Source organism: Hibiscus syriacus, unplaced genomic scaffold, assembly GCF_006381635.1.
Source record: "Hibiscus syriacus cultivar Baekdansim isolate YM2019G1 unplaced genomic scaffold, ASM638163v2 tig00110186_pilon, whole genome shotgun sequence".
Lineage (NCBI taxonomy): Eukaryota > Viridiplantae > Streptophyta > Magnoliopsida > Malvales > Malvaceae > Hibiscus > Hibiscus syriacus.
In genome coordinates this window covers 908,466-931,943 of record NW_024062617.1, presented here as the reverse complement: position 1 = coordinate 931,943, position 23,478 = coordinate 908,466, and the positions used below count along the sequence as shown (strand labels likewise).

Genomic DNA, 23,478 nt, shown 5'->3' with positions numbered 1-23,478 from the left:
GATGAAACAAGATGACGTTGTGCATCGAGAACTATAGATACCCGAGCAGGGAGCTTTCTTCGGTAGACTGAGCGCGATTTGTATCTCCGCTCTATTTCCTTTTCAAAAAATAACAGCATAAGCAGTAGTGTTTTTCATCCACCATGTCAAATAGTTTATGAATGATGGATACAGAGATCCCATTTTTCATAGTTCAGTACTGGAATGTAAAATGACTAAAGAAGTCACAATATCCATAGTTGACGCATTCATGATTCTTTAATTAACTGATGGATACATTTATTTCCACCATCATATCCATAAGAGAACCTTTAATCTTATTATCCAGGAACTTGTTAAGAAATACTGTATGAAAGGAACATAGGAGTTTATAGTTAGGTATTTGACCAAATAGGATCACCAGCTTGCTATCGAATCTTACTACAATAACCCTAGAGGGAGATAGGGAGAAGCGGAGCGACAAGGGTTTTCAATGAGACAGGATATGGAAACTATTAGCCCCACACGAAGTTTGTGGATAAGTGATTGTCTGATGATGAGCAATGAATATCCGTCTTTCTGCTAAACTGGATATGTTGGACTCATAATTTATTAGATACTTGTCTAGGTCGCTTTTTTATTTCTTTCCTTAGGTTTCGTAATTGTGCTTTTATTTCAATTGACTTATTTCCTGAAGAGATCTGGGTTTCTCTCTAAAAAAGTCTTGAGGTTTCAGTCTCTCTTGGATGAGCTGGACTATCGATCACAACAGGTCGTCCCAGGAAATAAGATAAAGGGAAGACAGTTGACGTGGAATTCTCTGTAAATCACCCCATGACACAATCCTGTTTGCGTATTCTTCTTAACTTGAACTCTTAATTACTTTATCAGGTCAAAATTGAGGAAAAGAATCTAAATCGAAGTCTAGAGAAGTATGCTACCTGATGAAGATTCCTTGATCTCCTCATCAGGAACTGATGCTGTAGAACATGGACTTAAATCTGCATGAAAATAGGAAATATAGGTGATCTAATGAAGGCAACATTGATTAAAAGTGCTATAATCAGAAAATAATAGGACCCTCTGGTGTCCATTACACCAGTGAGGATGAGCAAAAGTAACTGATTTTTGCATTGAGACTGAAGAAGTTTACACATTCTAGTGAAAACAAAATGTATATAGTGATTTTCATCACAACACTTTGAATGTCAGTAACAATGAATTGTATTGATTGATGAATCCATCTGAAAAGCAAGTAGAGATCTTCGTAAATTGGCATATGCATAGCTTATTAATTATAGGACAGTCAAAATCTACACCATGCACCTCATCTTCAATACTATGGACTCACAGCTGCCAGCAATGGTCCTAGAGGATACAGCTAAATCTCAAAATCAGGAGGTGGTTTAGCCAAGTGACATAAACCTGTTAATGCGGAATTAAGTCCTGGAATGTCAGGGGTTTTGAGAAGAAAAAAAAGCATCGAGCCGTTCAAAAAATGGTTTCTGAGAAGAAACCATCTTTTCTTTTTCTGCAAGAAACAAAAGTGGAGGTATGTCCAAGGTCTTTATTGAGAAGAAGTGGTCTGAGTAATCTATAAGGTTATGTTGAATCGCCAGCAGAAGGTTCCACATGTGGTTTATTAAGTTGTTTGGATGATAGTGTTTTTGAGGTAGAAGATCAACATATACATAGGAGATTTATTGCCATTTTAGGGAAATTCAAAACGAATCAATTTAGGTGTGGCTTTATTAATATATATGGTCCTTCAGTGGAGGAAGAGAAAGCAGGTTTTTTTTGAGGAGTTGTGCTTGTTTCTAATTGGTTTCAGTACTCCTTTTTGTGTGGGAGGGGATTTTAATGCCTATTTAACAGAAGAGGAGAAGGAAGGTAGAGCTCAAAACAGAAATTCTATGGAGATTTTTAGGCAATTTATTCAACAAACTAGCCTAATTGATATACCTTTAATTGGGGGAAGATTTACTTGGGGTAATAATCGGGGAGATCATACTGTTGTCAGATTGGATAGGTTTTTGCTGAACATAAATTTCTCATCTGCATTTTCGGATATCACCTAGTATTTACTTCCGAAGTCTATTTCTGATCATAATGCAATTTTACTTGAGAGTGGGTAAGCTAATTGGGGTAAGAAACCTTTCAGGTTGTTCAATTATTTAATGAATGAGGATGGGTTTGATGAGCAGGCTGTAGCAGCAATTAAAGAATGCAAGAAAGTTCAGAGAAGAGTGGGTATTCTGAGTATCATTAGAAGCTCGAAATCAGCTATTAAAAAATGGTCTGGAAGGAGAGATCAGTTTCTAGGTGTTGTAATTTCTGCATTAGAAGTGAAGATTCATCGATTAGAAAATGAAATACAGAAACAACAGGTTTTGAGGGGTAGAGACAGGGTAGCAGAATTGCGTGCTTTGAGAAACGAATTGTGGAGATTCTACAGGATTGAGGAGAAAATTTGGTTTCAAAACTCAAGAGTGAAATGGATAAAAGATGGAGATTGGAATACAAAACTTTTTTCATACCTACACCATTAGGAGGAGGATGAATTATTTGAACGCTCTCAAGGTTAAAGATGAAATCATTTATTTATTTTTGATAGAAAATAGGAGGCCTCATTAAAAACCTCCCTCATAGATAACCCTTTCCTAACAGAAAAGATCAAGTAGTGGAGGGAGGAAAAGAGTGCCTCATTTTATTACTATACCAGAATTACATAAGCCTTAACAATTACATCCGAAGAGATTACATAAGACTTAACAACTTCACCTACTTCAAAATCCTACTGACCAAAGAATGAAACATACAACTAAAATCATACAATCAACCTATCCCCTTCTTTGCTAAACTATCTGCCTCCCCATTACAAGCCCTTGGAATCAACCTAATTAACACCACCTTTTCTGAAATTATCAACAAAATTTCTTTAACTAAAGGCAATATGAAAACTGGAGCCAAAGACGGGGAATGGATCCACTCCACTGCTGACTTGCAATCACTCTCAACAACCAACCTACTGACAGCAGACCAGCGTGATGCCAAAAAAATTTCAATGCCTCTTTTAATAGCCTTTAATTCAACAACTAGTGGAGGACCTTGGCCAATATTCTCTGAAAAAGTCAGAAGAGTACAGCTATTCCAGCCTCTTAAAATACCTCCAATACCTCCAACCGAGTCATTTAACCTCACAGCTCCATCAACATTCATCTTCAAGAAATCAACAGGGGGAGGGAGCCAACAAATCATAGAATAATCCTTAGGTTTAGGAACAGAAATACCATCAGCAAGTGATGGATCCCCAATAAGCAAATCCTCTTGTATATTGAATTTAGGATACTTTGCTAGGAACCATTTAGATAGCCTAAATCTCACAAGGAAAAAGAGAGATAACCTATCAAGGTTTAATCCTTCAAACACAATCGCATTCCTTGCTTTTCAAATAGACCAAAAAACAACTCCCGGGATAAACTTCCAAATCAATGAATTCACCCTCAAATTCCCCCACGAGTTAAGTAAAGAAGCAGGGTCCTGTGGTAACACTATAGATAAAATCCCAGAATCTAACCACTCTATTCCATAATTCCCACACTATAAAAACACGTAATAAACAAGTGTTGCACTGATTCCTCATGTTCCCTACAAAACGGACAGAGGATATCTTCTTCTAAGGACATTCCTCTTCTCGTTAACTCCACTTTAACTGCAACTTTCTGATGAGCTAACTGCCAAAGAAAAGCTTCAACACGAGGCGGTGACAAACCCAACCACACCCCTTTTGACCACAAATCATTACCCCCAGCTTCCCCTCCAAGAGCTTTCCTGCACGATTTTACTAAGAATAACCCATCACCACTTGCAGACCAAGAGAGAAAGTCTTCAACCGAATCAGTGAGTTTTATATCCTTAATTCACCATCAAATCCATCCATTGATCAAATTCCCAATCCGACAAATTCCTCCTAGTAAGAATGTTCCACACCCAACCATTCAACTCAAAACTTCCAAATTCAGCAACCTTACCCCATTTGTTAGTAGAGAGTGCAAAAATTCTAGGGAAAATATTTTTTAGAGGAACCTCATCCACCCATGGATCAATCCAAAAAGATATGGACTTTCCATTTCCTACTTGCAACTTCGAAATGATCTAAGACACTTTCCCCCCGAATCATTCTCCAAAAAATTATTAGCAATACTTCTCAAATTCCAAGAAGATTTTGGAGAAATGACCTTACTAATAGACATAGTATTGCAACTAACCTTTTGCTTGCTACACAACACTCTTTTCCATAGGGAATTCTTTTCGTTTACAAACTTCCATACCCATTTTCCCAACAATGCTCGATTATAAAGATTCAAGTCAAGAATCTCTTTGGAGCAGAGCCTTAGTTTAGAAAATGTGTTACGGAAGAAGTTTGGGAGGCTTTAAATTCGTGTGATAGTAATAAAGCCAGGGCTTGATGGGCTAAATATGGGGTTTTTCAAAAGGTTTTGGTCCTCTTTGAAAGATGATATCCTGAAATTTTTTCATAACTTTTACTTGGGAAAAGATTGAGAGCATGATATTAATCACACATTCATAACTCTCATCCCGAAGGGTTCTAACATTGGTGGCTTAGATGATTTCAGACTTATCAGTTTAGTAGGAGGGATGTATAAGATCCTTTCGAAGTGTCTTTCGAGAAGGCTGAGAAGTTGCATGAATGATGTTATTAGTGCTTCGCAATTTCTTTCATTCATGGTCAACAAATCTTGGATTGCTCTTTTATTGCTAATGAAAGAATTGGCTTTTGGAGGAAGAAAGGATTAAAGGGCTGCGTGTTCAAGGTAGATTTCAGGAAGACTTATGATACTGTGGATTGGGATATTCTCTTTAAAGTGATGGTCAAAATGGGTTTTGGAATTAAATGGTGTCGTTGGATAAGAAAATGTGTTACATCCTCCTTGGTGTCAGTTTTGGTTAATGGTGTGCCAATAGAGGAATTTCCAGTGGCTAGAGGCCTTAGACAGGGATCTCTTTCCCCACTATTGTTTAACTTTATATGAGAGCTCCTCAACCTATTGCTTCTTAAGGCGGTTCGGGTCTGTTCAGTGGTATGGTGTTAGGCAAAGATAAGGGTTCATTTATGCTATGTCATCTGCAATTGCAGATGACCTCATTATTTTTTGTAATGCATCCAAGACGTAAATTTTAAATGTTAAGAGAGTTTTACGAGTTTTTGAAGTAATGTCCGGCCTTCAACTTAATCTTAGAAAAAGCAAATTATTTGACATTAACATTAGTGACATTAACATTAACTTTATATGAGAGCTCCTCAACCTATTGCTTCTTAAGGCGGTTCGGGTTTGTTCTGTGGTATGGTGTTAGGCAAAGATAAGGGTTCCTTTATGCTATCTCATCTGCAATTTGCAGATGACCTCATTATTTTTTGTAATGCATCCAAGAAGTAAATTTTAAATGTTAAGAGAGTTTTACGAGTTTTTGAAGTAATGTCCGGCCTTCAACTTAATCTTAGAAAAAGCAAATTTGACATTAACATTAGTGAGGAAGAGGTTAGGAGTGGGCGGTGACATTGGCTGTACAGTTGGTCGTTTCCCTTTTGATTGTTTAGGGCTGCCGCTTGGTGCAAACAATAACTCTTCAACTTTGTGGGATCCGGTTGTTCATAACTTTTTTAAGAAGCTGGCGGGTTGGAAGGCAAAAACCCTTTCTTTGGTAGGGAGACTGGTAATATTGAAGTCGGTGTTGTGCTCGTTACCTACATTCTTTTTGTCTTTGTTCAATTCCTGCAGCGGTGAATTTAAAGCTGAATTCCAACATGGCCAATTTTTTATGGGGATGAGGGCAGAGTTCAAGAAGATTCACATGGTCAACTAGACGACAATGTAAAGCAAGAAGTTGTGGTGGTCTGGGTGTTTTGAATCTTAATTTTATGAATAGAGCTTATTAGGGAAATGGTCTTGGAAGTTTACTAATGATAGGGAATCCATTTGGAAGAAGATGATTTGTTCCAAATATAATCTGAACACTAATCTGCTATTTTTCAAGAGCAAATTTCCAACAAATGTTTCTTGGCTTTGGAAATCGGTGGTAAACAACCATTTTAAAGAAGATCAATTTGGTGTTAAGTTTCGAAGCTTGTTTCAAGTCAAAGTGGGTAATGAGGGAGTATCCGTTTTTGGTTCGATAGTTGGGCATTGGATTCTACTTTGAAGGCTTGTTTTCCCGAGATTATTTGCTCTTTCTTTGAATAAGTATGGGGTCTTAATTGAGTATGGTGAGTTTCGATCAGCAGGTGGGTCTTGGCATGTTCAGTTGAGAAGAAATCTGTGTGATTGAGAACTGGATAGTTTTCAGATTTACTGGCTATAGTCTCTCCCAAGAGTCTAGAGATGGTCTGATATGGAGAGGGAATGGGGAAGGTATTTTTCCTGTCAACTCTTGTATGAAGCTTTGTTATCTTGATTCGGCAACGAGAATTTCGGGGATTGTAGACATTTCATGTCCTTTTTGTAAAAGAGAGATCGAATCTGCCTCCCATTTATTTTTCTCCTGCACGGTGGCTGGTCCCTATGGAATAAGTTTTTGAATTTTTGGAAACTTAGTTTATTTCTTCATGATAATGCTCAAAGTTTTTTACTAGCTTGGAGTGATTTGGTGCCTTATTATTTTATTGGTCCTTTATTCCGGGAGTAGTTCTTTGGACTATTTGGAAATTCGGAAAATGCCATTGTGTTTGAAGGAAGGACCTTAGATCAGATTGAACTATTTTTCATGGCTAGATTTAGACTAGCTTCTTGGTTCATAGCTAAGTTCAAGGAAGTCTATTTCTAAGGACTCTCTCATTAGTGATCCCTCTATTGGAGATTTCTGCTCTTCTTCCAGGAATTTGATTCATAATATCGTGTCTTGGGTTCCTCCTCCAAAGGGTTATCTAAAATTGAATTGGATGCAGCTGTGTGGAGATTGGTGAAAGAGTGGTATAGGTGGTTTATTAAGAGATGAGGTTGGCGAGATGAAGGTTCTTTCCAAGAAGCTGTTGGTCTAGGTCTTCCTACTTTGATGGAGCTTATAGCCTTTAGAGGGGTTTAATTCTCTTAGATTCTATTCTTCAGAGGTTTAAGAATCGGTGGATTGTTGAATCTGATAGTAAACTAGCAGTGAATTGGGTAAAGAATTTAGATAGATGTCATGTTGTTTATCTAAATTTAGTGAAGGATATGCTGCCATGTTAAGAGAATTGGAGGGTGTTATCAGATGGGTTGATATAACAGCTAAATAGAGGCTGGTAGCTTAGCTAAGGTTGGTATTGGTTAGTTTTTTATTCAGTTTAGGATGTTTGTTTGAGTGTTGGTGCCTTATGGAGAGGGTTGGTGCCTCCAAGAGTGGAGACTTTTATGTGGTAGGTAGTGCACCAAAAATTAGCAGTAAAGTTTGAATTACAAAAACGAGGGGTTTCGGGGATGTAGACATTTCATGTCCTTTTGTAAAAGAGAGATCGAATCTGCCTCCCATTTATTTTTCTCCTGCACGGTGGCCTGGTCCCTATGGAATAAGTTTTTGAATTTTTGGAAACTTAGTTTAGTTCTTCATGATAATGCTCAGAGACTGGTAATATTGAAGTCGGTTTGTGCTCGTTACCTACATTCTTTTTGTCTTGTTCAATTCCTGCAGCGGTGAATTTAAAGCTGAATTCCAACATGGCCAATTTTTTATGGGGATGAAGGGCAGAGTTCAAGAAGATTCACATGGTCAACTAGACGACGTGTAAAGCAAGAAGTTGGTGGTCTGGGTGTTTTGAATCTTAATTTTATGAATAGAGCTTTATTAGGGAAATGGTCTTGGAAGTTTGCTAATGATAGGGAATCCATTTGGAAGAAGATGATTTCCAAATAATCTGAACACTAATCTGCTATTTTTCAAGAGCAAATTTCCAACAAATGTTTCTTGGCTTTGGAAATCGGTGGTAAACAACCATTTTAAAGAAGATCATTTGGTGTTAATTTCGAAGCTTGTTTCAAGTCAAAGTGGGTAATGGAGAGTATCCGTTTTTGGTTCGATAGTTGGGCATTGGATTCTACTTTGAAGCTTGTTTTCCCGAGATTATTTGCTCTTCTTTGAATAAGTATGGGGTCTTAATTGAGTATGGTGATTTCGATCAGCAGGGTGGTCTGGCATTCAGTTGAGAAGAAATCTGTGTGATTGAGAACTGGATAGTTTTCAGATTTACTGGCTATAGTCTCTCCCAAGAGTATAGAGATGGTCTGATATGGAGAGGGAAGGGGAAGTTTTTTTCTGTCAACTCTTGTATGAAGCTTTGTTATCTGATTCGGCAGACGAGAAATTTTGGATGCAACTTATCTGGAGAGGGTTGGTGCCTCCAAGAGTGGAGACTTTTATGTGGTAGGTAGCGCACCAAAAATTAGCAGTAAGTTTGAATTACAAAACGAGGGGTTTCGGGGATTGTAGACATTTCATGTCCTTTTTGTAAAAGAGAGATCGAATCTGCCTCCCATTTATTTTTCTCCTGCACGGTGGCCTGGTCCCTATGGAATAAGTTTTTGAATTTTTGGAAACTTAGTTTAGTTCTTCTGATAATGCTCAAAGTTTTTTACTAGCTTGGAGTGATTTGGTGCCTTATTATTTTATTTGGTCCTTTATTCCGGGAGTAGTTCTTTGGACTATTTGGATTCGGAAATGCCATTGTGTTTGAAGGAAGGACCTTAGATCAGATTGAACTATTTTTCATGGCTAGATTTAGACTAGCTTCTTGGTTCTTAGCTAAGTTCAAGGAAGTTTCTATTTCTAAGGACTCTCTAATTAGTGATCCCTCTATTGGAGATTTCTGCTCTTCTTCCAGGAATTTGATTCATAATATCGTGTCTTGGGTTCCTCCTCAAAGGGTTATCTAAAATTGAATGTGGATGCAGCTGTGTGGAGATTGGTGAAAGAGTGGTATAGGTGGTTTATTAAGAGATGAGGTTGGTGAGATGAAGGGTTCTTTCCAAGAAGCTGTTGGTCTAGGTCCTCCTACTTTGATGGAGCTTATAGCCATTAAGAGGGGTTTAGTTCTCTTAGATTCTATTCTTCAGAGGTTTAAGAATCGGTGGATTGTTGAATCTGATAGTAAACTAGCAGTGGATTGGGTAAAGAATTTAGATAGATGTCATGTTGTTTATCTAAATTTAGTGAAGGATTGCTGCCATGTTAAGAGAATTGGAGGGTTATCAGATGGGTTGATATAACAGCTAATATAAGGCTGGTAGCTTAGCTAAGGTTGGTATTGGTTAGTTTTTTTATTCAGTTAGGATGTTTGTTTGAGTGTTTCGGGTTGTTCTTTGTAGGGGGCTTGGCTGTTTTAAACATTATGCAATTTTCAGTTATTAATGAATTTTGAGGCACTCTTTTCCTCCTTCCGCTGATTAAGGAACACCTATTGGTGTTCCTTTAATCATGAAGGGGTTTTTTAACGAGGCCTCCACTTCTTATAAAAAAAAAAGATGTCACTCCATGAAAGATATAAAGATTGCCTTGTCAATGGGGAGTAAAGACCAAAGAAGACACTCAGGGAAGGTATTGTCCCAAGTAAGACCATGATTTGTGTGATCCATATAGATGGCTGGCAAGACATTTACAAAGATTGAGAAATAAATCAAAGAAATGGGACAACAGAAACATTATTAAAGGACATATACCATGCTTTTGTTTGGTAGTTCTGGCTCTGGCTTTGCAGGACCACGGCTTTCTCCATCTCGAAAGAAACAAGTCAGCGTAAAAACAGCATCGCCGAATTTGGTGTAACACAGCAAAAGCAAAGAAGGAATAAGCAGAATCCTTCAAATAATGGTTGTTTCATTTTCTAGAAGTATACCTTAATATGAGGTGTATCCAAACTGATATTTGAGACTGACGACTTTGTTGAGCAAACCTGTAAAGATCTCAGAAGATAAAGGAACCATAAAAGGGAAATTGATAATGAGTTGATCATTTTCAACAGAGAGTCGAAGGGAACACAACCTAAGAAAATTGTTCAATTTCAAGTATTTACTACAACATGGACAAAACTTGGATGAAAGTTACGAGAAAGGATAACAGAAAACAAATACCTTTCATCACAAAAGATAATCGCTCCATAATCATGGCGGTGACGGATACTCTCCGACTGACTGGTTTACAGCTCTTGATGCTTGTTGGTTGTACCACTCTTCTCCAGTTAACAACTTAAGCATCTGATGAAATCAGCACAAAAACTTGTTTACTTATTAAAAACATCTTTACTTGAGCAGTATCTGCATCGTTCATTACCTTACATCCTTCCCTGGGTGATTGTGCCTGTAGGTCCAAGTACTCGCGTTTCAGACGAACCTGTCATATTATCTGTCAGATTTGTAAAAAGAACACACGCACACACATAAAGCAATGAGAAGGTAATGGTAAGCGTTTGTTTGGTACATGCACTCATCTGTAATAGCCAAATTGGTTATATGATGCTCATGCCACAAAAAAGAAGCAAAGTTCATGATGAGTGAGAGTGAAAACTGTCAATGAAGAAACTGAGTAATGGGATAAGGATGACCAAACCTTGGGATCTGTCCTAGTGGCAAATGGCATCCCAGTGATGACCACTGCCCTTCCAGCATGGTCAGCAAATCTAATCCTTCAATGACCTGAAATAGAAAAAAGAGAGACACAGCAGACAAGGCTGAACTTCAGAAAGATAATTAGGAACTACTTAGAACCAAAATAACTTGTTCAAATGAAAGTGTTTAAGGGGGGAAAAACACCAACCAAGACCACACTAATGTAAACTTGCAAGCCATGCTGAGCATCACTTATTAGCAAGATATGGGCCTGAATCATTCCATTCATTATATTACTACTAGTAGCACTGTTCATAAGGTCTATAGAACCTAGAACCAGACATAAGACCAAGTTCAGGATTGCAAAGAAAACTACTCCATAGTTTAATCCAAAGTTTAGTAACATGTACACAGGTTCAAGAACTCACTCATATATTTTTACTGGGGATTTGTAGGTTATTCGCTAAAATCTTGCATCTCATAAATTATAAAAAGAATGATCCATTAAGGAATCATAAATCAGACAGTGCATTATCCAAAAAAGCAGTGTATTTTCTATTTGATAAAATAAAACACTACTACACCGGCAGGGACGGATAAGTGATTTTATTGTTAGGGGGGCGAACTTATAAAATTTTAGGGTAGGGTAAACTTGGTCACAATTTATGGTTCAAAAGTCCAAAGCAGATCTCTACTTTTTGTCACATAAGACATCTTACATGTATGTCTGGCACTGTGCAAAAACAAAATTCTGCTTCAAGTTTTGGATGAGATCAGCATACCTTTCCACGACAAACAGCCAAAAATACTGCACCGAAAGTGGTGTCCTTTAGTTTATTCATACAGTCCTGCCAAAGAAAAGAAACTATTCATCTGTGGTATGAAGTCTTTGATTAACTTAGAATACAATGAAGGACAAATTAAAATTTTCATGAATTTACTACCTCAATTGCCAGAGGAAAGAGGGATGCTTGTCTGGGTTCGATAACGGGTTTCTTAAATTTGTATATTCTTTCCCATATTGTACTTGAGTTTGTGTTACCCTGGAAGGAGATAATGTTTATGAAGCTTAAATAAAGGGAGTAATTTCCCCTTCTCCATCAATCTTGCTCCAAGATCTTACCATGTTCTTACAATAGCTAATGCACTGGTCCAAAAGGTAGTAAGATGGGAAGAATACAAGCGGTCCATCAGGTACAATTAGACAAAATTGACTGAAAAAAAAACTGTTACCGTTTCTATGAATAAACTTAGAATCCCTCTAAGATCAGAGCATTAACAGGTGACACTGCCTCATGTAAACAATGTACTCGTTTCTTTTACACAGTCTGAATTCTTTGAACATGTATACTCAGCCAACCAGGGTAGAGAGTCATAGCACGTTTTATCTGAAGTCTAGTGGTCTCCCACTGAGCTACGGACCTATTGGCAATTCTCATAGTATATTTTATTCATATAACATGAACTGCTCACATCTATTATTCAAAACAATTGCACATTCAATGAATACTCTAGTGCAATAGCATGATGAAGTTGAGAAGAGAATCAACAGCATTTCTACCATCAATTAGCGATTATATTTCTCATTGGATTGAAAATATGAGAAGAGAATCTAGAGCTGGTTAAATAATACTATTTTTTATGCCATTGATACATCAAACTGTAACTTGTAACCGACTGTAATTTGTAAATTAGGAGTTCTACAGTTTACTTCTAGTTTACTTCTTGTGGATATGTTAAAGTAGTTTAGATTAGATTAAACTCTATCATAAGTTTTAGATAAGACTTGTAAGGCTGTAGGAGTCCTAACCTAGGTACAATTCTTTGTATTACAGTCTTTAAAAGACTCTTGTATTCTTTTCGAGATTGAATGAGATTAACTGAAGAAACAAACTGTTTCTTATCAGTTTCCACACAACTATTACCAATGAAAATGTTCGCATACCAATAGCATTCCCAAGCTCTTGTTTGTATTCTGGAGATCACGATTCTGAAAAGATGAATTGAAGGGACGACCTGATGGACCAAGTGAGACAACTCCAGCTCATATATGATTTGAGGATATTACATGAGGATTTCCAACTGAACAGCAAAATCTCTGAGATTGCATTCAGAAGAGGTTTCTCTTTAGTTACTAATATTCAAGATACCCAAAGCATAATAGATGTAGAAAGAATGAATTCGGAAACTTACAATTTCAATTATTGTGCAAATGAATCCAAGGGAGATAATGTACCCAATGTCAATATAATAGATCCAACGCCCATTTCATTAAACGTTTGCATGGCAATTCCTGGATTGAAGCACGTGTCCTGGATGACTTACTTACCTGCCAAAATTCAAAAAGATGAAAATATAATTCACTTTTTACAACGAAGCATTTCAAAAGATCACAGCAGAATGCTGGTTTCCAGGACCAGAACCTTACAGCTCCTTAATCTGTTATTATTGACTAATGCAGCTGTACGAAGAGCATAAATTATTAAAAAGTACAATAAATTCAGAGAAGAAAAGGATAGAGCTAAAACTTTACACGAAGAAAGCATGTGCACCTATAGTGCACCTTGGAATACACAAATCTTGCTATATTTTGTCTGCCCATTTTGGTATACAGGAGGCTGGAAGATAAAAGATCTGCTCTTGTAACTAAATGCTTTCACTATTCCATGCAGTCCTTGTTACTTTCAAGAATATATGACTACCAAAATACTCGAAAATGAAACAAGTTCCAACTAACTTCACATGCATACCCCAAGAAACACTAGTTCCTTTTCAGTACTTCTCATTGTTCATTTTTGCTGAATCCTTACTGGTCCCAGACTTCCTGCCAATGCTTCGATTAGATAGGGAAAGGAAAAAGAAAAGAGTAACTTATGAATCTTCTTCTAGAACCATGAGGTTCCTAGAAAAGGTGGTGTTCATATGCCCATTTTAAATATTCACATTTGACAACCATAAGAATCATAATGATCAGTAAACAATGTAAACCTGATTTAAATAGAGAAGTAACTTGACTCGAGCTAAGAAAATACACGTGTAGAAAAATTAAAGAACAAATAACAAATTCTAACAGTTTGGTCTCTGAATTACCTTTGAAGATATCTGTAGCATTCACCTCAGCCTCTTGCACATGAACTGAAATATAGAAAGTTAAAATACGAGATGCCTAGCTTAGCGAAGACTAGTATGGAAATATGCCCACTGTTAAAAAGGTAATGAAATGACATCCACTATCACTAGTCCGTCAACTCAAAGCTCTGAGTTCTCAGCTTACACGAGAACTATCAGCATGATGATTCCCCTTGTCTCTGAATATACTTTTAAGGATGTTGCCAATGCTTTCCAGCTTACATCCACTTCCTTTTGCATCATGCTTTTTATGTTCCTCAAGCAGCAGAGTTGCATCCTCAATAATATCGATAAGCATAGACGCAGTTTCATGAGTGATATGATAAATGTATGGCCCAGGCTTGGTAAATCCAAGTTCCTTGGATTCAATGGGAACTTCAGCAATTCACTTCTGAAGTTTCAAAAGAGCTGAAAATATGAAGAGTATAGCTCTAAATAAATATATTGGTAAGGATGTGAAACCACACACATATAGAGAGAGAGGATGCATATATATATATATAACGAAATTACAAATAAAATTAAGCTGAAGCGGCCAGCAAAGTGACTGAAAGGTTTCTAGAAGTACAATATCAGCAACTTAAAGAACCAAAGCTAACTTAATGCAGGAACCAAAGCTAACTTAATGCAGGAACAAATACAAACTCATTCAAGAACAAGTGTTCCATTTGAAAATGGTTAAATGTTATAAATAGTTGCATGCAAAAGCATTTCTAAGGACAGCAACATAGATGCACTCTCTATGTACCAATTGACTTACCTCTAAGGATTGCAAAGTTATCAGAATTCCTTGATTTATCATATGATTCTTCTTGCCTCCTGACAGCTAGGTCAGCACATTTTTAGCTTCAGAATACATGGCGTCAAAAAGTCCAGAAGCCAAAAGAGGCTGTATCAGCACAGATACTCTCCTGCATTATATTTCCCATAAAATCAGTAACTAAACTCAATCTAACAGAAGGCAGAAGTAAACCATTAGATCAGTTGGCCTATGTCATTCATAGTGACTAAATTCCAACGGTGAAGTGACCAAGAATACCAATTAACAGAAGCAAATATGTTCTAACTAAAATTTAAACATAAATTCCAGTTACAAATTTCAATTTTCCCTTACAAGGTTGTGAGCTTCATCAAAAATCAGTATGATGTTGTGCCACTCAAGGCTAAGGGATTTTCTATATTCACGATCTAAAGAGTTGTAAGGTGCAAATAAATATCAACAGCCTTGTGGAGTTCTCGTGATACATAATAAGGGCACCTGCAAGGAAAAAAATATGTATAAATTAGCAAGAAAACATTATCAGCAATATTAAAGTTAGTAGTGGGGATTTACTACAGTGCATGCATCTTAAAATAAATAAAACAAACACCACCACCACCGCCATATGAAGTATAGAAAGGAAATACTACTGCGGAAACCTACGGCCCATATTTTCTTCCAATATTCACCAAATCCTCTATATCAATAGGTTCATCTCCAATATGAGGGTTGTTCTTCATGTAATCTACAATAAACAAGCAACATTAGTGGACACCAGATGCACCCGAACTATTTCCAAATAGAAACTTCAAAAAATATATTGAGAGATGGGTCAATTCACTGGAAAGTGAATAGTATAGTCCAGAAGAGAATAGAACAGAACTCAATCCTCCCTGTTGGTCATATCAGCAGGCCAGTATCACCATCATCAAGTAATACTTTGAAGATGGAAATCGAGCAAACCACTTTTGCATTACCATGATTAATATTGACAGGCATTTGTTACTTTCTTCTTGTGGATTGAATAACAATCCAATGTGATACAAAACTTTAACAGTCATCCTAATAGTCATTACACACCAGACACTCTAAAGCCAGGATCAAAGTCCACCTCATCCACTTTTACAGTCAGTCTATACAAGATAAACGTTTACATCATCTCAGACTTAAAAGTTCAAATTAAATGAAATATTGAATAGATGCTGACATATTCAAGGCATTGCTAGTGCATGTCAAATGACATCTATGCGGAAAAGTGTAGAAGTACCAGCAACATGTGGGAAATCAGTGCAACTTCCAGTCCTTTCTGCAAAGGGAACGGCAGGCATTTGTCTGAGCTTTTCCTCTAAGTAAACTTACTTCTTCATGTATGCACAGCGCTGCCCGAGATCCCAAAACTACCATTTTGGGCCTGTATATCATCTAACATTCAGAAAGACAAAACCCAAAGCCAAAAGATTGAAGCTTTAAGAGGGAAAGATAATATGGATGAATGGATAATGAACATGTGTCATGTAATACACCAGAAAGAACTATATCATATTATCTCCTATGTACACTAGACCACCGTGGCTCAAATACCACCACCAACTTACACAGATTAAACTTATAATCCTTAGAGCGCCCTCAAAATATATTTCTTTATTTGGCAGGTCATATATATGAATGACTACACTGAACCATGATTTCATTTAGAAAGGAAAAAGGTTTCCATTGCTTGCCACTGTCAACTCTCTTACCCGGTCTCTATTGTCTGTGTTTGTATGTAAATAATGCATGACTGACAGACAAACATAGAAATCCAAAGAAAACATCCGAGGAAGTTTCTTTTATTTTTTGAAAATAATAATTAAATTGGAATATAAGAAATTGGATTTAACTCATGCGAGAAATTGCTTTATGGTTCATTATTGTCCCTTAATTCTTGAGCAAGAGTAATCTCTGATATCGCTGTAGACTTTGTAGTCTAATTGAATTACCATTTGAAACCATTGCTCTGTTATGGCACTGATGTTCTGATTTTAGGCTGCTTGCCGTTTAACTCGGAACAATCTGTATTCAAAACAAAATAGACCTATTAGGTACCAATTCCAGTCATTTAACTTATCATATACATCTATTTACAAGAAAAATCTTATGGGAAAAAAGAAGAAAATTTCACTAATGTGCGACGGAATATCTAATTGGGTATACCTTGGAAGAATTGCAAGCGATCTTGCACTCCAAACCATTAACTATTTTAAGTCCTCCAGTCGTCCAACATGTTTTTTTTATTTTGATAGAAGTAGGAGGCCTCATTAAAAACCTCCCTCATAGTAGGTCTTATTCCCTAAGGAAAGAACCAACTAGCGGAAGGAGGAAAAGAGTACCTCATTATTTATTGAATAAAACATATTACATAAAACTTAAACAAACAGCAAAACGACTGTTCCTTACAAAAACATAAAACAGAAAATAAATAAAGCTTACAATCACCCAATCCCCTCCTTTGCTAACTTATCTGCCTCACAATTACAACCCCAAGGTATCAATCTAAGGATACAATCCTTATCTGAAATAATAGACACTATGTCTTTTACTAGATTAGAAAAGAAGAGAGGAGCTGAAGAAGGAGAATTAATCCAGTCCACCGACTTACAATTGGACTCAACAATCAGCCTACCCTTCGAACACCAAGCTGAAGATAAAAAATCTCTAAGCCTTTAATGATAGCTTTCAATTCTGCTAAAGGGAGGGCTAGGACCAATATTCTCTGAAAAGACAGCAGAATAGAACAATTCCAGTCTCTTAAAATACCCCCTACACCTCCCATCAACCCATTACCACGCAGCCCCATCAACATTCATCTCAAAGAAATCAACTGGAGGAGGAGTCCAACATAACACAGGCAAATACTGAACTTAGAAACAGAATTCTTATATTTCACAAAGTAAATACAGGCAACCATGTCTATAGTCCTTGGTCAATATACCTCCTCAAGAAAATCCCGAGCTTCTCTTTTTCCTACGGAACTAAAGAGAAAGTCATTGTGAAAATACGCTACAAAATAAGGGTCCATGGAACAGTTGTCACTTCAGGTTGATCTTATCCATAGTCCATAAGCTGGATGGACAAACAATTTGGCCTCAATGACAGCAAACAAAAATGCAGTGCTTGTGAGAGTCCTATATTATAGATCAAATAAACAATCCAGAAGAAAAAGAGAAAATAAGGAAATTCATATATCTATCTCACACACGACCCAATATAGCTTTCATAGTGAGCGTCATCGGTCAGTTTATGCATGCACCAAGGGATAAACATTTAGAGGTTGCTTACAAGTACGTATTTGAAAGGGACTCCAAGCAAGGGTCTACACTTCTAGAAAACAAAAAGTAGATGTGTGGAGATTTATACTAACGCAGAGGCTGATTCAGTAAGTGACAGACACTCTACGTGGCTACAATAACTATGTAGTAACCTTGTTACATGGAAAAAAAGCAGTCGGTTGTAGCTCGTAGTAGAGTCGAGGCTGAGTTTTAGCATTGTCCATGGTATATGTAGGGAATTTGGATATAATGATTAATGGAGGAACTCCAAGTACGGTATGAACGACCAGTGAAGATGTATTGTGACAACCAAGCAACAATCAGTATAGCTCATAATCCTGTCACCACGACAAAGATGGTAGATATAAGTCAGGAACACATACGGGAAGGTTAGGGGGAAAATCAACACTGCCTGTTTGACAATTTTAAATATCAGCTTATCCAGCGTGAATATAACGTATGACTAAGTCGATGATAGCTTGACAATCATCTTCAAATTTTGTATTAACAGAGATCTATCGAGTAAATTGTGAAGTGCACTCATGAACCTGTATCACAAAAGAGTTTAATGAAATGTAGTGACTTTTTTAACATTTTCCTACACCAACAGAAGTTGAATTATATTACCTGGCATAGAGATAAGTAGGGACTTGGACAACTAGAAGCCCTCCATTTCCTATCAGCAGATGATGAATTAACCTTTTCTGATTGTATTCTCTCATACAATGTCTGTAGAAATTGTAAAGACGTTACTGAGTTGATGAGCAAACTATACAAGAAATATCCATTAGGATCACTAAATTAGCACGTCAACAAAATGCAACTTACTTGGTGGAGCCTAAACAACACATAAAACTAAAAGAAACAGTGTTTATGAACTCAGGGGACCAATTAGAAGAACAGACCTTGTGGAAGTAGCCCACTACAGAGGAACCCAATGAATCAATGATACCAATCAGTTCAATGCAGCAGAATACTCCTTAAGCCAGTACAAGAAAAACCAACTAGAATGAAGTTGTTGCGGTAGAAGACAAGGAACGGACAACTGTATTAAAATAATTTGCTGATGTCCTGAATTACTTATATATCAAAACAATTGTAACGAATCATACGTGATGAATTTTCAATGAAATTTACCTTTTCTCTCAACTTCTATTTTACTTCTTCAATCTCCTTCATTTTTCTGCAAAATCAACTTGCAATTCACAGATTGATTGTGACTAACGTTAACCTGTAAAATCTCAAGAGAAAAAATGTGTCTTGTTATCATCAGTGTCTTCCTTCTTGCTCATCTAGAAGAAAAAACTTTTCATGAAGGGAATCCTAGAAAAGATTTCAAAATGCATAGAATAATTGGTGAAAGTATTGCAAAGGGTACGAAACTCTAGGGACAATCTCCCAAAGATAAGTTTCAGAGTCATGATAGCAAGTATCAACAAACAATTGCAACAAAAATATTAGCCCAAGTAAGAAACGGAGACTAGCAATCTGGGTAAAATACTTTGGTACATACCTCATGATCGTCCTGAAGTTGCACAACTTTGTCAAGAGTTCAACCTCTAAACCCTACAAAACAGATGGGATTCATCTTAAGAACCATGAAACCAAAATAAAGCTTCCCTAAAGCAAACGCCTAGCAAAAGGTATAAAACCTTAGACCTTGAACTCAAATGAATGTGAAATTAAACCACCCAGTACATCATTGTTAGTTTGAGGTTGAGCAGCCATGTGTGAAATGACGAGAGCATTAGACCTATCTGAGAGTTGAAGCTCTAATTGCTGATTTGGGCAGTATATTCTAGGATCTGAGGGAGCATAGACATTGTCTGTGGGTTAAAATTGTCATACGAATTATTCGAGATTGATTGCATAGGTTGGGCATATGGATTAACATTTGACTGTCCAGGTTGAACATATAGATTAGCATTTGGCTATGAGGGTTGGCCACAGTGATTAGCACCAGGTTGTGGCGGTTGACTATATTGATTAGCACTTGACTGCACATATACATCAGCCATAATATCATTTTCCTGATTTGGAGTTGTCAATTCTTGAGGCAGAAACTGGGAGTTTGTTGATGGCGGTTGAAAACTAGACAAACTTAGTACAGAGTAAGCAGAGTCCCCAGTGGTGAAGTTTCCAACTGTCTCAGAATTTGTAGAAGTGCACTGAGGAACTACAGCATTCTGGTTGTTGCAGGCTGGAAAGTAGGCATGTAAGTGGAAATTTATGCAACACTGGGACAATATCAGTTGAAGGGAGAACTTTAAAAGGATCAAACGAATCATCAAAACTCTGAATCAAGAACAATATAACAAAATATAGATGAAAACAGATTAACTAAAATATATATTGAAGTCCAGTGGAATCAAAGAAGAAAAAGTTCAGAATAAATAAGGGAGATATAGAAGAGGAAAGGGAAAAATATTTAACAAATCTTCCAAATTAAAATAATCATGTTACATGATTTCCAAAATTAGATGTGATTGATTGGTAGCAAAGGTGGTCATAGCACTGGAGTCGACACGGGCATCAAAATCAGCATGGTTTTCAGCTGTAACAGGGATGATGGCAAATGAATTAGACAGAATATCCAATAAGTCTGTTTCAGCATTGGTCAAAGCAAAGAGAACCGCAGTGGTAGGGACAACTACTGCAGTAGTTGGAGCAGCTGTAATTGATGAGTCAAGTCCCTCAAAACTCTGAATCAAGAACAATATAACAAAAATATAGATGAAAACATATTAACCAAATCCTCTGGAATCAAAGAAGAAAAAGTTCAGAATAAATAAGGGAGAGATACAGAAGAGGAAAGGGAAAAATATTTAAATCTTCCAAATTAAAATAATCATGTTACCTGATTTCCAAAATTAGATGCGATTGATTGGTAGCAAGGTGGTCATAGCACTGGAGTCGACACGGGCATCAAAATCAGTAGCATGGTTTTCAGCTGTAACAGGGATGATGGCAAATGAATCAGACAGAACATTCAATAAGTTTGTTCAGCATTGGTCAAAAGAGAACCGCAGAAGGAGTTTGTTTACAATCACATGGAACTCCAACCAGTAAATTCATTTGAATTGAGCATATAAAAATCAAAACTAAAATAAGTCACCAAAATAGTCTTTTATGTTTTAATTTAAAACTATGACTAGTATGTAAATAACCACAAATGGTTTAGCTCCCCAAAAATAGTATCCCCATTTAAATTACTAAACCCTCGGACTATAGGTCAGCAACTCCAAGTTAAGGGCAGGGAAAAAGCTTGGATTCAGGTAGTGGTCTGCGCACTGTGTTCCAATTCCGCTGCCTGCTTGATCTTCATAGTTGCGGCTTTGGTGTAGTTTCTTCTCTGACTTCTTGTTGGCTCGGCTGCTCTTGTTCTGCAGTTGTGCGGTGCCACATAAAAAATAATCATAAAAGGGAATGTGAAGCAACAAAGCATGTCAAATCTAAAACAAGACCTCCACTTGATGATTTCAAGAAGCTGAATTACTAAGATCAGGGGCTGTTTGGTTAGGATTATTATTGCTAGCAGCAGAAGCCTCGGGAGCAATTGCTACAGAAGTTAGGCTAACCCTATCATAAAAGTATTTTCAGTATGGACCATCAAGCAAAACACAATTGCAAGTAGCATGTCTCTGAAAAGATACCTTTCACTATGGGCAAGAATCTAAATCCCATCTAAGAAAAAAAAAAACAGAAATTTAAGAAACAAGAAACTAACAATTATTGTACCACAAACCATATTCAGTAATCTTCTTCCAGAGTCATGGAATTAAAAACAGATCATGTCAGCAATCATTATGTAAAAATGAAACTTTTGAATTTTCAAAATCAAATTGAAAAAAAATAAACATGAAGACAATAAGCAGTCAAAAATAGCAGAATTTCAGATACATTATGTGTTCCCTTAGTGTTAATAAAAACATGAAGCAGACTACAAAAGGAAAATAAACATTCAAAATATAGATCGGGAAAGAAAGACTCTACATACATATAGACAATCCAAAGCAAGTTCAAGGATTTTATGTTTCAATTTAAAAATCAATACTCAAATAAGTCACCCAAAATGGTCTTTTTGTTTTAATTTTACACTGTCACTAGTTATAACTATTTACAAAAGGTTTAGCTCCCCAAAAATAATATCCCTGTTAAATGACTAACCATTTGACAAGAAAAATGTAATTCAGAAATAAAAAAATATACTGAAACCTACAACATGAAAAATAAATAAAACTAATAATAAAATTGAATGTGAAGCAAAAGAACAAGTCAAATTCTATGACCATCCAAATAAAAGAATTGGAACATAAAATCCATTGAATTCATATACAATTTCATACCTGAAACTGAACCGTGGGGATCAAATTCATCACAGACCTCCGCTTGATGATGATTTTGAGAAGTTGAATTACTAAGATCAGTAGCTGCTTGGTTAGGATTATTATTGCTAGCAAGAAGGAGTAGTGCTATAGAAGGCCAACCCTATCATAAAAGATTTTTTCAGTATCCACCAATAAGAAAAACACAATTGCAAGTAACATATCTCTTAAAAGAAATACCTTTCACTATGGGTAAGAATCTAAATCACACTTACTACTTCTACTTAATTAGGAGCACCGACATTTTGTTCAGAATGCTTCCGCTCATGCTACACATCAGGAAGCTAAATTTTAGCCAAAAGAATAACTTAATGGATAATGAACATATGTGTCATGTAATACACCAGAAAGAAATATATCATATTATCTCCTATGTACACTAGACCCTCGTGGCTCAAATACCACCACCAACTTACACAGATTAAACTTATAATTCTTAGAGCGCCCTCAATATATTTCTTTATTTGGCAAGTCATATATGAATGACACTACACTGAACCATGATTTCATTTAGAAAGGAAAAAGGTTTCCATTTTCTTTTTTTTTTGATAGAAGATGAGGCCTCATAAAAAACCTCCTTTTTACCCTCCATGTTATGAAAGTAAAAGGTTTCCATTTTCTTGCCACTGTCAACTCTCTTACCCAGTCCCTAATATCTGTGTTTGTATGTAAATAATGCATGACTCGACAGACAAACACAGAAATCCAAAGAAAACGTCCGAGGAAGTTTCTTTTATTTTTTTGAAAAAATAATATTTAAATTGGAATATAAGAAATTGGATTTAACTCATGCGAGAAATTGCTTTATGGTTCATTATTGTCCTTTAATTCTTGAGCAAACAGAACATAGCAGCAAATGGATTCAGACATACCATATCTACTTATGCTAGCGAAGTATATGCCAAGAGTAATCTCTGATATCGTTATAGACTTTGTAGTCTAATTGAATTACCGTTTGAAACCATTGCTCGGTTATGGCACTAGATGTTCTGATTTTAGGCTGCTTGTCGTTTAACTCGGAACAATCTGTATCCAAAACAAAAGACCTATTAGGTACCAGTTCCAGTCATTTAACTTATCATATCTATTTACAAGAAAAAACAATCTTATGGGAAAAAAAGAAGAAAATTTCACTAATGTGCGACGGAATATCTAATTGGGTATACCTTGGAAGAATTGCAAGTGATCTTGCACTCCAAACCATTAACTATTTAAGTCCTCCGTCCGACATGTTGAAGATAGATCATCACCACCCGCACATTTGTGTATTTCCTGCAAACATAATTCTTATATATCATGATAATTTCACTATGTAAATGTAGGCAACC

At 36.5% G+C, this 23,478-nt stretch overlaps 1 long non-coding RNA gene and 1 pseudogene across 1 annotated transcript; both read right to left on the bottom strand.

Moving 5' to 3' along the window:
* Nucleotides 1-23,478, bottom strand: part of LOC120217309 — a 41,388-nt pseudogene that overhangs the window by 2,350 nt on the left and 15,560 nt on the right.
* On the bottom strand, nt 21,313-23,370 carry LOC120217261. The gene is made up of 3 exons (XR_005525140.1): nt 23,317-23,370; nt 23,103-23,176; nt 21,313-21,344 (listed from the first exon to the last, which is right to left on the bottom strand). It is a non-coding gene; the product is annotated as an uncharacterized LOC120217261 (long non-coding RNA).